Source organism: Leucoraja erinacea, unplaced genomic scaffold (genome assembly GCF_028641065.1).
Source record: "Leucoraja erinacea ecotype New England unplaced genomic scaffold, Leri_hhj_1 Leri_280S, whole genome shotgun sequence".
Classification (NCBI taxonomy): domain Eukaryota; kingdom Metazoa; phylum Chordata; class Chondrichthyes; order Rajiformes; family Rajidae; genus Leucoraja; species Leucoraja erinaceus.
Window position 1 is genome coordinate 146,529 of NW_026576181.1, and position 17,437 is coordinate 163,965.

General features: G+C 47.0%; 1 pseudogene; it reads right to left on the reverse strand.

Moving 5' to 3' along the window:
- Positions 1-726: 726 nt before the first annotated feature.
- On the reverse strand, positions 727-7,560 carry LOC129693406 (tubulin alpha chain-like; annotated as a pseudogene).
- Positions 7,561-17,437: the final 9,877 nt, after the last annotated feature.

Below are 17,437 nucleotides of genomic sequence, written 5' to 3' on the forward strand. Positions count from 1 at the left end.
AGGAAGTGTGAGATCGAACACTCGATTAGCCGGGTCAGAGAAGGCAACGGAACGACTTCATAGAGTCGTACAACTCTACAGCACGCAAACACGCTCTTCGGCCAACCTTGTCCATGCCGATCAGATTATATTACTGGGCTAGTCCCACCTACCTGTATTTAGCCCATATCGCTCGCAACCTTACCAGTTCATATATCTGTCCAAATGTTTAAAAACAATCTTACCTCCAGCCGCTCCATTCGCTTCTTCCGGCAGCTCGTTCCGGACTCGCACTCCCCTTTAAGTGAGAAACTGCCCTTCACTAATCTCGCTCCTCTAACCGGAAGACCATTCTCTCTAATTTGTGAGTCCTCTATCCTGAAGAGACGATGGGTCACTTTACCCACATCCACCGTGATCTAATACACCACAATAATGCCATTCTCCCAGACTATCTCATATCTCGCTTTAACCGAAGAGCGCAGATCCGAATCACAGACATGGCAGGAAATGGGATTAGCAAATGCCCGACTACTTCACGCGCGGCTTGGACACAATGTGTTCGATAACTCGCTGGCCGGATTTTTTCAATCAAACGATTCATCCCTTATTGGCATGTTGTTTCCCATGCCAATAAGGGATGACCTCTAGTCCTAGACTGCTCCACTAGTGGAAACGTCCTCTCCACATCGACTCTCTCAAAGCCTTTCACTATTCTGCATGTTTCAATGAGGTCCCCCCTCATGTTTCTCCGCAGATGCTGCCTTGCCCATTGACTTTCCCCAGCACTTAGTGTTTCGCTGAAAATTTTAACACCGGCTAGGCAGTTGGTATATTTCAGAGCGGAAATGTTAATGACAACAATACTCCAATCATTTGTTTCAAGGCAGAGATAGATAGATTATTTATTAGTACCGGTGTCAGGGGTTACGACATGCTGCTTATACTTATATTTGTGTGTTTGCGTTAACCGACCCGTTAGGCTGCAGCAATGAATCATTTAATTGTTCCGTTGCCCGTGCATAGGGCCATTAAACACACTTGGTCGTGTTCTAAAACTCTTGTCGTCCCCCCACCTGGATCGTGCTATTGAATTGTAATATCTTAAACACCACCTAGTCAGTCGCATCTCTTGAAAGACCTAAACACACCAATGGGTAGATGACGAGAAAGTAGGACGCAAAAAGTATGTCGACTCGTCCAATTTAGCGCCATTATCAGCATACGGTGTTTGGCAACTTCCAGCTACACAAGCTTCTTGATGTATGGCTGGTACAAAATGTACTAACGCAGGATCTCGCAGTAGTCAATGGAAGTGTCTTTAGGGAGTCAGCAGTATCCAGCTATCTGCCCTCTCCACTCTCATTTGTGAAGCAGAGCATCGACCCAAAATATCAACAATTCCTTTCCCTCGGGTATGCTGCTCAATCTGCTGAATTCCTCCAGCCGTTTGAGGAAGGACATTCTTGCTATTGAGGGACGCAACGTAGGTTTACAAGGTTAATTCCCGGGATGGCGGGACTGTCATGTGCAGAGAGAATGGAGCGGCTGGGCGTGTATACTCTGGAGTTCAGAAGGATGAGAGGGATTGTTATTGAAACATTTAAGATTATTAAGTGTTTGGACACGCTCGAGGCAGGAAACATGTTCCCGATGCTGGGGGAGTCCACACCAGGGCCGCAGTTTAAGAATAAGAGGCAAGTCATTTAGAACGGAGTGGAGGAAACACTTTTTCACACAGAGAGTTGTGAGTCTGTGGAAGAGAGAGATAATTGCTCGAGGTAAGCATTCTCGGCCGAAAGCAGGGGCGCGTAGGTAGCGAGCGGGAAGTGGATACGCGGGTAGGGGACCAGGTTGGTTTTGAACTCAGTCAGGTCCACGTTGAGGGCGCCGTCGAAGCGCAGCGAGGCGGTGATAGACGACACGATCTGCGCCAACAGCGGTTGAGGTTGGTGTAGGTGGGGCGCTCGATGTCCAGTTTCCGCCGGCACACGTCGTAAATGGCCTCGTTGTCCACCATGAAGGCGCAGTCGTAGTGCTCCAGGGTGCAGTGGGTGACCAGCACCGAGTTGTAGGGCTCGACCACGGCGGTGGAGATCTGCGGCGCCGGGTAAACGGAAAACTCCAGCATGGATGTCTTGCCGTAGTCGACGGAGAGTCTCTCCATGAGGAGGGAGGTGACGCCCGAGGCGGTGCCGCCGCCGAAACCGTGGAAGATGAGGAGCCCCTGCAGTCCGGTGAACTGGTCGGCCTAGGGTGGAAGTCAAGCGGAAATCATAAATAGAAGATCGGATGTGACGTTACTGATGAACGCTATCAATCTACATCTGAGGTTTAGCGCACAAAGATAGGACTCGAGTGATCGCGCGACATGGTTTTCATAACCTATCCCAACACCTAAATGCTAATCTGTTTGGCAGTCAGGGCTGGGAAGGTTTGTCTATATTGAGTCGCCAGTCGCGTGAACAGTTCCCATCCACATTTCTGTCAAAATCACTTCCGAAATTCGGAACGTTCATCGGCCTCCGACGGGTTACAGCAAGGGACACCGGAGCTAAATTTGGATTGACATGTCAATAAAGATATACAGCTCTGAGAGCAATATGTGCTGTTCCGGTTGCTCCATTTCTGGCAGGACGTGTAAACTTAGATGAGGTAGCAGATGAGTTTCTCTCGAATCATGCCCATATTTGAGGCTTTTAGCTAAACAAAAAACCTGGATTGTTTTTGTGGTCGGAGACTGGCTAGATATTTATTCAAATAATGTAATTCATGCAATCATGGAGTGATACTGTATGGAAACAGATATAGATGATTTACGCGGATTGCTTGGGCAAATCTGGATGATTCATTTCGGAGGCCTGATAGATATTTATGCAAATACGATATATATACGTAGGGTACATTTTGAGAACCCATTTCCTGAGGTGTGGAAATATCATAGGACATGAAACACAGTTCTCAGATGGCGCTTGGGACAGGAACGCACTCTCGGAAGTTCCGAGGTAAAACAAGAATTCTGGGAAGCTCCATTGAATGTCCACCTACCGTCTTTCGTATGCGACCCATCACCAGGTCCACGGTCTCCTTGCCGACCAAGCAGTATCTCCGGGCTTCGTTATTTGCCTTGTCCTCCTTTCCGATGATGAGCTGGTCGGGGTGGAAGAGCTCCCGTTAGGTGCCGGGCCACACCTCGTCTTCAGGGGAGGATTAATTAGCGCCACAACGCCCTTCATTCCCGACGCGGGGAGGTTTCGAGACATTCCCAGAGACATGAGCCCTCGCCCGCCACTCCAAATTAACGATCACCGTGGGCTCCAAATCGACGAACACAGCAACACAGCCCGGGGTACGTGCTTGCCCGCCCCCGTCTCGATCCGGCCCCGATGGTCTTGACGCTGGGCATCTGTCCATCCCGTGCTCTAGGCAATACAGCTTCCAACAAGCGTTGCCGATCTGGCACCCGGCCTGGCCGACGTGAACTGAAATTCACTCGCGGTGGAGATGGGAGGGGGGACACGGGATTAGTATCGGATGTGGATACGATTGAGAGAAGGTGGTGCTTAAAGTCACCCGGCGTGTCACCCATTCTCGCTTGATGATTCTTCCTATGCTCGAAGTATAACTCCTCCCCCTCCGCCTCCCCCGATTCCGTCACAAGAAACCCACCCCCGTCTGTGTGCACGACCCGTTGTCAACTGGGTCTCCCGGCGATAACAGGATTCTCTGAGGACCGCTCGCATTTCTCCAATTGGTGCACGCCGCCCACAGAGGGCTCCCGTTCACCAATCAGCTGCCTGTCTCCATGGAACGCGGCGGTCCTCGGAATTCTACCTCGTCACCCACCATAATGTCCGGTAATCACCGCAGTCCTCGACAATGACTGGCTGACGCCGCCGGTCGCGCTATTTATACCTCGCCATTATGGGGGAGGCCCGTCGTCTGATTGGTCGGCCGGGAGAATTGTTGCTAGGTGCCATGTAACACAGTCAGTGGTGGATGGCCGATGATTGGCCGCTTAGAGTAAAGGGCGTGGTCAAATGTTGTCCGCAATAGATAATGGACTCAACCACCTTCTGTGGCAGAGAATTCCAGAGATTCATCACTCTGAGTGAAAAATGTTTTTCTCATCTCACTCCTAACATATTTCCCCTTTATCCTTAACTGTGACCCCTTGTTCTGGACTTCCCCAACATCGGGGGCAATCTTCCTGCATCTATCCTGTCCAACCTCTTAAGAATTTTGTAAGTTTCTATAAGATCCCCCCTCAATCTTTTAAATTCTAGCGAGTACAAGTCGAGTCTATCCAGCCGTTCTTCATATGAAAGCCCTGAAATCCCAGGAATCAGTCTGGTGAACCTTATCTGTACTCCCGCTATGGCAAGAATGTCCTTCCTTACATTAGGAGACCAAAACTGCAAGATACATCCAAGTTTCTACCGACTCGTTACTCCAATCTTCGAACTCCAGCTTATTACTTTACACATTAGAAACCCCCTCGTGTCTCCGTAACACTGGCATGGTGGAACAAGGACATGGCAGACCAATTGAATAACTACTTTGGTTCTGTCTTCACTAAGGAAGACATAAATAATCTGCCAGAAATAGCAAGGGGCCGGGGATAAATAGGATGGAGGAACTGCGTGAAATCCAGGTTAGCCGGGAAGTGGTGTTAGGTAAATTGAATGGATTAAAGACCGATAAATCCCCATGGCCAGATAGGTTGCATCCCATAGTACTTAAGGAAGTAGCCGCAGAAATACTGGATGCATTAGTGATAATTTTTCAAAACTCTTTAGACTCTGGAGTAGTTCCTGAGGACTGGAGGGTAGCTAATGTAACCCCACTATTTAAAAAAGGGAGGGAGAGAGAAAACGGGGAATTGCAGACCAGATAGTCTAACATCGGTGGTGGGGAACATTCTTGAGTCAGTTATTAAAGATGGGATAGCAGCACATTTGGAAAGTGGTGAATTAATTGGACAAATTCAGCATGGATTTATGAAAGGTAAATAATGTCTTACAAATCTTATAGAATTTTTCGAGGATGTAACTAGTAGAGTGGATAAGGGAAACCAGTGAATGTGTTATATCTGGACTTTCAGAAGGCTTTCGACAAGGTTCCACATAAGAGATTAGTATATAAACTTAAAGCACATGGTATTGGGGGTTCGTTATTGATGTGGATAGTGAACGCTAGCAGACAGAAACCAAAGAGTAAGAGTAAACGGGTCCTTTTCACAATGGCAGGCAGTGACTAGTGCGGTACCGCAAGGTTCAATGCTGGGACCCCAGCTATTCACAATATATACTCATTTAGATATTTAGATATGCCATTTATTATCACTATACATGTACAATGAAATTAAAAGCTGCTCGTACTCAGTGCATACATATAATTTAGTACAAAAAACAGGAAACAGAAAACAAAAACAGAACGGAGAAGGGGGGGTGGGATAGGTGCACAATTCTGCGGCGCTATATACATATATACAGATGGAAGTCCGGGTGTTGGGCTGTGAAGTCAGTGCATGTGTGAATTAAGAGTAGTTATAATTTTCGGAAAACAACCATTCCTCAGTCTATTTGTCCTGGATTTGATGCACCTATAGTACCTTCCAGAGGGCAGCAGGTCGAACAGTCCAAACGCAGGATGGGAGCTGTCCTTGATGAAATTCTTTGCCCTGCTAAGGCAGCGGGAGGTGTAAATATCCATCAGGGAGGGGAGAGGGCAACCGATGATCTTCTGTGCTATGATCTGGATGAGCGAATTGAATGCAACATCTCCAAGTTTGCGTATGACACGAAGCTGGGGGGCAGTGTTGGCTGTGAGGAGGATGCTAGGAGAATGCATGGTGACTTGGATAAGTTGAGTGAGGGGGCAAATGCATGGCACATGCAGTATAATGTGGATAAATGTGAGGTTATCCACTTTGGTGGCAAAAACAGGAAAGTAGACTATTATCGGAATGGTGGCCGATTACGCAAACGGGAGATGCAACGAGACCTGGGTGTCATGGTGCATCAGTCATTGAAAGTACGAATGCAGGTGCAGCAGGCAGTGAAGAAAGCAAATGGTATGCCAGCTACATCTTCGAAAAATTCCGGAAGACTAATCAAGCATGATTTCCCCTTCGTAAATCCATGTTCACTCGGCCCGATCCTGTTAATGCTATCCAAATATGCCGCTATATCATCTTTTAAAATTGATTCCATCATTTCCCCAAAGACGGATTCGGGCTAACTGACCTATAATTCCCTGCTTTTACTCGTCCTGCCTTTCGTACCTTCCTTCCAATCTACAGGAACTGTTCCTGAATCTATAGAACAGTGGGAAATGACCACCAATTCGTCCACGATTTCTAGGGCCATTTCCGTAAGTATCCTGGAATGCAAACCATCAGGACCTGGGGATTTATCAGCCATCAGTTCCTTACTCTGCCCAACACCATTTCCTGCCTAATGTGCATTTCCTTCAGTTCCTCCCTCACCCGAGATCCTCTGGCCACTATTACATCAGGGAGATTGTTTGTGTCTTCCTTAGTTAAGACGGATCCAAAGTACCTGACAACTCGTCTGCCATGTTCTTGTTCCCGATAATGAATTCACCTGTTTCAGTCTTCAAGGGTCCAGGTTTGGTCTAAGCCATGGCTTTCCTCTTCATATACCTAAATAAGCTGTTCCGATGTACGATGCTTCATCTTTCTTCTGCCCATTTGGTGCGATAAACAAAATCAGCGGAGTTGGAATGGGAGAGACTCGGGCTCAGACAGTTCAGTGAAATGCAAGGTTCAACGTCAGTCATATCAGCGAGATGCAACATGTACAAAAACGGCAATATATTTTATTCAATGTGGGGAAGAACAGACTGCGACTATTGAAGGTATGCTCAGTCTCACCCTAGTTGTATAAACACTGGGGGAAATTTCAGGATATTGAAGTCTTGGAAAAGGAAATTTCGACTGTATACTTGGTTACAATTCATTGGGATACAGCCATTTTCTTTCTGGAATCGGTGCTTTCTGAGATTGGGACCAATGCTGTGCATCACAATGGGTCTCTTCTGTATCGCGCTGTGCACGGGTCTCTTCGATATCACGCAACCCCGCTCTAGTCCCCCCTCTCCCATGTCCCAACAGGGACAGAGACCCCACTACTCTTTACCGCTGGGGGGATCTTATAGAAACTTACACAATTCTTAAGGGGTTGGGCAGGCTAGATGCAGGAAGATTGTTCCCGATGTTGGGGAAGTCCAGAACAGGGGGTCACAGTTTAAGGATAAGGGGGAGATCGTTTCGGAAGGAGATGAGAAAAACATTTTTTCACACAGAGAGTGGTGAATCTGTGGAATTGTCTGCCAGAGAAGGTAGTTGAGGCCAGTTAATTGGTTATATTTAAGAGGGAGTTAGATGTGGCTAAGGGGATCAGGTACAGATACTGAGTGGATGATCAGCCATGATCATATTGAATGGCGGTGCGGGCTCGAAGGGCCGAATGGCCCACTCCTGCACCTATTTTCTATGTTTCTATGTTTACTTTTCACCCCGTCAGCCATCGCATACAACACATAATCGTCCGACATTTTGCCCACCTGCAAAGGGACCCCACCACTAGCCACATATTTCCAACTCCATCCCTTTCTGCATTCCGCAAAGACAGGTCCTTTCACATCTCCATGGTTAATTCATCCCATCCTCGCCAAAGCACCTCCATCCAAAGGGAATTTTGCCTGCAACGGCAGAAGATGCAACACCTGTCCCAATACCGCCTCCCTCGACACCGTCCAATGATCCCGTCATTCTTTTCAGGTGAGGCAGAGGTACACATGGACCTTCTTGAGCCTCATCTACCAGACCACTTTTCCAGTTGTCGATTCCTATATATATGCGTGATTAAGCGCACGCTTGGCGTTGGTTTCGCTGAACACGTCTGGTCAGTACGCCAAGGCACACGCGATCAACCGTTTGCTGTACACTTTAACTCCACCTCCCATTCCCGCAGTGACCTTTCTATCGTGGGCCTCCTCCCCTGTCAGGTTGAGGCCCAACGGAAACCAACACCTCATATTTCGATTGAGCAGCTTACACCCCAGCGGTATGAATATTGATTTGGCTAACTACAAGTATCTCTCTCTCTCCATTCCCCCGTATTCCAGTTCTCCGACTCGTTTTCTGTCCTCCTGATTAAATGTTACTGATGGTATGCCTCCTTCTCGACTTCGCCACAGCTAACAATGTACATTTCCTTGATTATCATCCCCTATGATCTGTATTTTTATACCTTACCTTTCCATATCTCTATGTCTCCCTCTCCCCTGACTCGCAGTGTAAATAAGAGACTCGACCAGAAACGTCACCCATTGTTTCTTTCCAGATATGCATCCCCTGCAAAGTACAATTTTGGTCTCCTATTTTGAGGAAGGACGTCCTTGTGATTGAGGCAATGCAGCTTCACGTAGGTTCACGAGATTGATCCCTGGGATGGCGGGACTGTCATATGAGGAAAGATTGAAAAATCTAAGCTTGTATTCACTGGAGTTTAGAAGGATGGGGGGGGGGGGGGGGGGTTTCTACATCTACATACATATACAAATATAAAATGACTGGGCAAGCTAGATGCAGGAAAAATGTTCCCAACGTTGGGCGAGTCCAGAACCAGGGGCCACAGGCTTAGAAGAAAGGGGAGGCCATTTAAGGCAGAGGTGAGAAAACACTTTTGCACACAGAGAGTTGTGAATGTGTGGAATTCCCTGCCACAGAGGGCAATGGAGGCCAAAACACTGGATGGGTTTAAAGAGAGTTAGATGGAGCTCTCGGGGCTAGTGGAGGCAAGGGATATGAGTAGAAGACAGGCACGGGTTATTGATTGTGGACGATCAGCCATTATCACAATGAATGGCGGTGCTGGCTCGAAGAGACTAATGGCCTCCTCCTGCACCTATGCTCAATGTTTCTATGTCTCTATGATCGGATTAATGATTCCAGCATTTTGTGTCTGGTTTCAGTGTAAACAGCATCTGTCGAAACTTCCTGCATAATGGCAAATTGTTTTGTTTCATTTTAAAGCAGGAAAGGGAGTATAATATTCAGCGTGTCCCACAGAAATTCCACATCATCTTCTTATTCGGCAACGTATCTCCCAAGCACGGGCTCCGCCGCTGTTGCAATAATCGTGGCCATCCGACGGAGACAGTCCGTGGGGGGAGGGGGCACTCAGCAGGGCCGGTTCTCAGAGGATATAGCTCTGGGAATTAAGCTGTTCCTGAGTCTGCAGGTTCGGGCGTAGAAGGACTTGTAAAGTCTTCCGGAGGGAAGTAGTTCGAACAGTCCGTTACAAGGGCGTTACAAGTCTTTATGGATGCTGACGGACTTCCTGAGGCACAGTGTGTGGTAGATTTTCTCCAAGGCTGGTAGGTGTGTCAAAATGATCTTCTGCGCTCTGTGGACGACGTGCTGAAGAGGTCTCCTCTCCGCCTCCGTGCAGCTGCTATACCACACATAGATGCAATACGTTAATATGCTCTCTGTGGTGCCCCGGTAGAAGCGTGTCAGCAGCTGTTGGGGCAGGACCAGTCTTGGTTAATGTCCTTAATTTAATTTCGTTGGAATTCATTGGATGTGATATGCTCGAACAGAGCAGGGAAGACACAGCTAGAAATTCTGTTTTCGGGGAAATTTCAGAGTGTATTGATTATCCAATGTATGTTCTTTGTTTCCATTTTGGACGTATTAGAAACATAGAAACATAGAAAATAGGTGCAGGAGGAGGCCATTCGGCCCTTCCAGCCAGCACCGCCATTCATTGTGATCATGGCTGATTGTCCCCTATCAATAACCCGGCCTGCCTTCTCCCCATATCCCTTGACTCCACTCGCCCCAAGAGCTCTATCGAACTCCCTCTGAAAGCCATCCAGTGACTTGGCCTCCGCTACCCTCTGTGGCAGGGAGTTCCATAAATTCACAACTCTCCGCAAGGAAAAGTGTTTTTCTCACCTCAGTCTTAAATGACCTTGCCTTCATTCTAAGTGTGTGGCCCCTGGTTCTGGACTCGCCCAACATTGAACACATTTTCCTGCATCCAGCTTGTCCAGCCCTTTTATAATTTATATGTTTCTATAAGCCACCAGCCCCCCCCCCCCCATCCTTCTAAACTCCAGTGAATGGAAGCCGAGTCTTTTCAATATTTCTTCATATGACAGTCCCACCATCCCAGGGATCAATCTTGTGAACCTACGCTGCACTGCCTCAATCACAAAGATATCCTTCGTCGAAATAGGAGACCAAAATGTACGCAATACTCCAGATGTGGTCTCACCAGAGCCCTAGACAACACCAGAAGAACCACTCCACTCCTATGCCGTTACAGTGGATTGTTAAAAACAACAATGCCATGAATCTGAATGACATCATCCGTAGTCGTTTAAACTGTGGGTAACATGAAGATAAATTGACTCACCTGGGATTTTCGCGGAAAATATAAGTGCGGCATGCTGGATGTTTGGGGAATACAAGTCGCCCATTGAAGAAAATGCACGGACCAGCAAGTGGGCTATTGTTTGCCATTTACTACCCCTTTATCGCAATCATTGGAGTTCCACGTAAGTTGCACCTCTTTTGAACGGGTCCAAAATCGTTTACCTAAATTTGTGTGTATCCGTAACAGTGACTCCTAAATTTTAACTACATGGGATTCTCGTCATCTGAGCCACTGAGTCATCCACAGCAACCACGACTCCCGTCTGCAAACGTCCAGTGTTTGCTGATCTGTATGCGATGCTGCTGATTCTCAGTAACATTCTACATGCGAAGGCTCATTGACGACGGTTTAGTCTTTTGGCATAATCAATTAAGCTGACGTGAATATCAATGTGCGGCTTCACTTTCCACATTTATCTTAACATGAGCGATTATGTACCAGAAAATATTCGCATCCGCTGTTTTAGAATCGTTTGTTATCATTAATAGAATATAATTCATTAATTATCATTCCGTACTATTACAGTAAAAAGGCGATGTCCAAACGTGTACATAGTTCCTCAGGTACATTATGTGGCATTGCGCGGATATTAATTTCCATTTTATGGTGCAGGGTATATTAAATTTAAAACTATTTTCAATGCTGTGATTGTGTCCAGTTGAGTGTTTTCTGGTGGATTTTTCATCTTATGTGGCATTAACTGCATTACGGATCTGTTTTTCAATTACGAAGATGTTATTGTACGAAGATGTATACACACTGAGTCGTATATGTTATTTATTAGCATAAGCATGTAGAGCGAACACATATAACTCCAGGATGAATCCGGAGAACCGCCGGTACCCCAAAATGCTGGAGAAATTCAGCGGGTGCAGCACCTTCTATGGCACGAAGGAGATAGGCAACGATTCGGGCCGAAACCCTTCTTCAGACTGATAGGACGTGGTGGGGGGAGGACAAAGGAGGAGGAGGAGCCCGAGGGCTGAGGTAGGAAGTGGAGGGGAAAGCAAGGGTTAACAGAATTGTGAGAAATCAAGGTTCATGCCCCCAGAATGCAGACACCCCACGCGGAATATGAGTTGCTGTTCCTCCAATTTCCGGTGATACTCACTCTGGCCGGGGAGGAGGCCCCGGGCAGAGAGGTCGGGTTCGGAATGGGAGGGGAAGTTGAAGAGCTGAGCCACCGGGAGGTCAGGTTGGTTAGTACGGACCGGGCGGAGGTGTTCGGCGAATCGATACCCAAGCCTACGCTTGGTCTCACCCATGTAGATCAGCTGAATCTAGAGCAGCGGATGCAAAAGATGAGGTTGGAGGAAGTGCAGGTAAACCTCTGTCGTACCTGCACCTAAACTAAAGAACCACCGAACTGGCACACTGGATGACATGGTGGAAGACCTGAACTGGATTACAGATCAGGTGTACAACAGTAAAACCAGACATTGATCACTAGAGCGCAGAAGGTTAAGGGGGGACTTGATAGAGGTCTTTAAAATGATGAGAGGGATAGACAGAGTTGATGTGGACAAGCTTTTCCCTTTGAGAATAGGGAAGATTCAAACAAGAGGACATAACTTCAGAATTAAGGGACATAAGTTTAGGGGTAACATGAGGGGGAACTTCTTTACTCAGAGAGTGGTAGCGGTGTGGAATGAGCTTCCAGTGGAAGTGGTGGAGGCAGGTTCGTTGGTATCATTTAAAAATAAATTGGATAGGCATATGGATGAGAAGGGAATGGGGGGTTATGGTATGTGTGCAGGCAGGTGGGACTAAGGGAAAACAAGTTGTTCGGCACGGACTTGTAGGGCCGAGATGGCCTGTTTCCGTGCTGTGATTGTTATATGGTTATATGTTATGTGGTTATATCAACTAATGGTGATTCAGATACTGGTTCAATCTTTATTGTCCTTGTGCAGTGTAAAGTACAGAGACAACGAAATACAGTTAGCATCTCACCCAGAAGAGCGAACATAGAATAATGAACCATAAATATATATATACATACATACAGTAGCAGTAGTGCAATTTTTCTGGGGTGGGGGGCGGTGGGTGGCGTGGGTGATTGGCAATCACCAAGGTGCAGAATTAAGTAATGTTACAGCCGCGGGGAAGGAGCTGTTCCTGGACATGCTGGTCCGGCAACGGAGAGAAGTGTAGCGCCGCCCGGTTGGGAGGACGGTAAACAGTCTGTGGCTTGGGTGAGATTAGTCCTTGACGATGCTGCGCGCCCTTCGCAGACATCGCTTGCTTTGGACAGACTCAATGGAGGGGGGTGCGGAACCGGTGATGCGTTGGGCAGTTTACACCACCCTCTGCAGTGCTTTCCGGTCGGAGACAGAGCAGTTGCCATACCATGCTTTGATACCGTTGGTAAGGATGCTCTCGATGGTGCAGCGGTAGAAGTTCACCAGAATCTGAGGAGAGATATGGACGTTATTTAGTCTCCTCAGGAAAATGAGACGTTGGTGAGCCTTCTTGACCAGCGTTGAGGTATTGTGGGTCCAAGAGAAGTCATCGGAGATGTTGACCCGCGGAAAATTGAAGCTGGAGTTGTTCCACCTCCATCCCGTTAATATGGATGTGGTCTACAGTAATTTAGTTAATTTAATGTTTTGTTTGATTTTACTGCGCTTCACGTCATATTTAAATATTATCTGCAACAACCTTTTTGTGAATTTAATGCATTTTATTATTATTTTTTTCCATTGCAACAAGTGAGGACAGAAACCTAACGGTCCCGATTATTGCAACAGCGGCGGTGCCCGTGCTTGGGTGATACGTTGCCGAATAAGAAGCTGAGGTGACATTTCTGTGAAACAAGCTGAATATTCTGCTCCCTTTCCTGCTTTAAAATGAAACAAAACAGTTTTCCTTTGTGCAGGAAGGTTTGGCAGATGCTGGTTTACACTGAAATCAGACACACCATGCTGGAATCATTGATCCGATCATAGAAACATACAAAATAGGTGCAGGAGGAGGCCATTAGGCTCTTCGAGCCAGCACTGCCATTCATTGTGATCATGGCAGATCGTCCCCAATCAATAATCGAGGCCTGCCTTTTCCCCATATCTCTTGACTCCACTAGTCCCGAGAGCTCTATCTAACTCTCTCTTAAATCCATTCAGTGACTTGGCCTCCACTGCCCTCTGTGGCAGGGAATTCCACAAATTCACAACTCTCTGTATGAAAACCTAATTTCTCACCTCAGTCTTAAATGGCCTCCCCTTTATTTTAAGACCCCTGGTTCTGGACTCGTTCAACATTGGGAACATTTTTCCTGCATCTAGCTTGTCCAGTCCTTTTATAATTGTATATATGTATGTAAGATCATCCCCTCATCCTTCTAAACTACAGTGAATACAAGCCTAGTCGTTTCAATCTTTCCTCATATGACAGTCTCATCATCCCAGGGATCAATCTCGTGAACCTACGCTGCACTGCCTCGATCACAAGGACGTCCTTCCTAAAATTAGGAGACCAAAACTGAACTTTGCAGGGGGTGTATATCTGGAAAGAAATAATGGGTGACGTTTCTGGTAGAGATTCTTCTTCAGACTGTGAGTCAGGGGAGAGTGAGACATAGATCTATGGAAAGGTAAGGTATACAAATACAGATCATAGGGTATGCTAATCAAGGAAATGTACATTGTTAGCTGAGGCGAAGTCGAGAAGGAGGCATAACATCAGTAACATTTAATCAGGAGGAGAGAAAAACTTCGGAGAACTGGGATACGGAGGAATGGAGAGAGAGGGATATTTGTAGTTATCCAAATGAATTTTCATACCGCTGGGGTGTAAGCTGCCCAAGCGAAATATGAGGTGTTGTTCCTACAATTTCCGTTGGGCATCAACCTGACAGTGGAGGAGGCACGCGATAGAAAGGTCACTGCGGGAATGGGAGGTGGAGTTAAAGTGTTCAGCAAACGGTAGATCGCGTGTGCCTTGACGTAGTCTAGACGTGTCCAGCGAAACCAACGCCAAGCGTGTCCTCAATCTCGCATATATATATATGCACATCTTATTTAGGTATATGATGAGGAAAAACATGGTTTAGACCAAAGCTGGACCCTTGAAGATTGAAAAAGGGGGAATTTATTATGGGGAACAAGAAAATGGCAGACGAGTTGAACAGGTACTTTGGATCCGCCTTAACTAAGGAAGGCTCACAACTGGAAAAGTGGTATGGTAGACGAGGCTCGAGAAGTTCCATGTATACCTCTGCCTCACCTGAAAAGAATGTCGGGATCCTTGGTCGGTGTCGAGAAGGCAGTATTGGGACAGGTGTTGCATCTTCTGCAGTTGCAGGCAACAGTCCCTTTGGATGGAGGTGATTTGGTGAGGATGGGATGAATTAACCAGGGAGATGAGGAAGGGCCTGTCTTTGCGGAATGCAGAAAGGGCAGGAGGTGGAAAGATGTGGCTAGTGATGGGGTCCCTTTGCAGGTGGGCAAAACATCGGAGGAGTATGTGTTGTATTCGATTGCGAAAGGTAAACATAGAAACATTGATACATGGAAAATAGGCACCGTAGCAGGCCATTCGTCCCTTCGAGCCTTAATTATGATCATGGCTGATCATCCACTCAGTACCAGCCTGCTCTACATGCCCCCTGATCCCTTCAGCCACAATGGCCATAATTACCGGGAAGGCGGTGCTGTTATCCGTTGATAGAATGTAGCGGCTGGGCTTGAAATTAGAAGGATGAGAGGTGATCTTATTGAAACATAATTTTCAATGTTTGGACACAATAGAGGCACGAAACATGTTCCCGATGTCGGGGGAGTCCAAAACCAGGGGCCACAGTTTAAGAATAAGGGGTAAGCCATTTAGAACGGAGATGAGGGAAAACGTAGACACGGAGAGAGTTGTGAATCCGTGGAATTATCTGCTTCAGAAGGCAGTGGAGACCAATTCAATGGATGCTTTCAAGAAAAAAATATAGAGCTCTTAAAGATAACGGAGTCGGGGATATGGGCAGCAGGCAGGATGGGTTACTGGTTGTGGATGTTCAGCCATGATCACTGTGAATGTCGGTGCTGGCTCGAAGGGTCGAATGGTCTACTCTTGCATCTATTGGCTACTGTCTATTGTCTGTTGTCTATTGGCGGGTTGGTAATTTCACATGGAAATTGCTGATTTCGTTGCCTCTGTACTGTACACTGCACAATGACAATAAAGTTTGAATCTGAATATGATTTCAACAATGGAACCAAACAACGTCTTCTGCATTCGCCCAGCGACAGAGAGACAAAACAAATAGGAGCAAGGGTAAATTAAGCGGCCCGTCAGCTGATCTATGGTTTACCGGTAGCATGGGTGATCATGCATTTTGATATTATTTCACGATTGAAAAAAACACCCACCTCCTCCGGAATATGTGCACATGGGTTCCACTGTTTGCTGCTGCAGTCGTTCATTGCCCTTTGTGGGATGACATTTCTCCAGCTCACGGTTCAAGTGGGATGTCTTGTATCAAATGACTTGAATCTAGATTCTGAATGTCGTCAAATTCTGAATGCCCCCCGCCCCCGCCCGCCCTCTACTGTACTGCATGAATGCTGGTGCACTTTGTAATATGATATGTCGTTCTCCTAAACTCCATTGAGCCAATGCCAGCCTCTCGGGCCCGCAATCCCAGGAATCGGTTGAATAACTATTCGTTACACACTCTCCTCCAACTCGATTTAGAGCAGGTTTTGGTCAACTACTCACTGTTATACAATCAATCAATCAATCAATCAATCAATCAACCTTTATTGTCATCTTGCAAATCAACAGTTGTACAGTGCAAAATGAGAATCATAAATTGACCAGGGCAGCTAAATTAAGCGGCCATTGCCAGAGTTATTAAATTGTCAGTGCAAAAGCAGCAGAATCAGGTGGAGTAACTGTTCAGCAGCCTCGCAGCCTCTGGAAAAGGAAGCTGTTTGGCAGTCTGGTTTTCCGGGCTTTGATGCTACCGTGTCTCTTGCCTGATGGCATGAGATGCAGATGTATGTGGAGGATGTGCAGTCTGTCCTTTGCTATGCTTAGTGGTGTTTCCTTCAGGAAGCAGCTCTGGTACATTTCTTGTTCCGAGGGAGACGCCAATGATCCTCTCTGCTACCCCTCACTACCCTCTGCAGAGCCGTCCTGTACTGAGCAGTTACAGTTGGAGTACCACGTGTTCATGCAGTACGTAAGTACAGACTCCTTCGTGTCGCTGTAAATAGTCCTGGGAATGTTGGTGGGGAGAGAGGCCTGTTTGAGTTTTCGCAGGTGGTGCAGTCGCTGATGGGCCCGTTTGACATTCCTAGTGTTGTTCCTGGACCAGGTGAGACTGTCTGTGATTTGCACTCCGAGGAACTTTATGTTCTCCACTCTCTCCACCGCGGTGCTACTGATGTTGAGGGGTTTGTTTTTGGGCTGCGACCTCCTGAATTCGACAATCATCTCCATTCTGTATCAAGCATTATTTTATCGTTACTCATTTACCCTTATCGTTTTTTTCCCTTAACAGCGAACATAGCGGCCGTTGTGATCCTAGCGCGAGCGAGGTGTGGACTTTCCAAGTGCGTTACTTATTACCTCGTGGCCATGGCGGTGGCGGATCTTCTGGTTATCGTCTCCGCTGTGATACTGAATCGAATCACGGGGATCTACTTCACTAACAGTGTGTTCTCCACCACCCCCGCTTGTAGATTCAGCACGGTGATGATTTATACAAGCAGGGGTACGTCGGTGTGGCTGACGGTCGCGTTCACCTTCGATCGATTCGCAGCCATTTGCTGTCGGCAGCTCAAAGATAAGTTACTGCACGTAGGCAAACCAGCGGCTGTGGTGATAGCTTGCTGGGTGTGTGTGTGCTGAGCGTCGTGTGTGCAGAACACCCTTACTACTTTACATACCAAACATTGTATACAGTGGACGGAGTGCCCTGCGTTTGTGACTTTAAGTTAAGCTTAGGGGCCTACACTGAACCGGTCTGGAAAGCCTACGATTGGCTG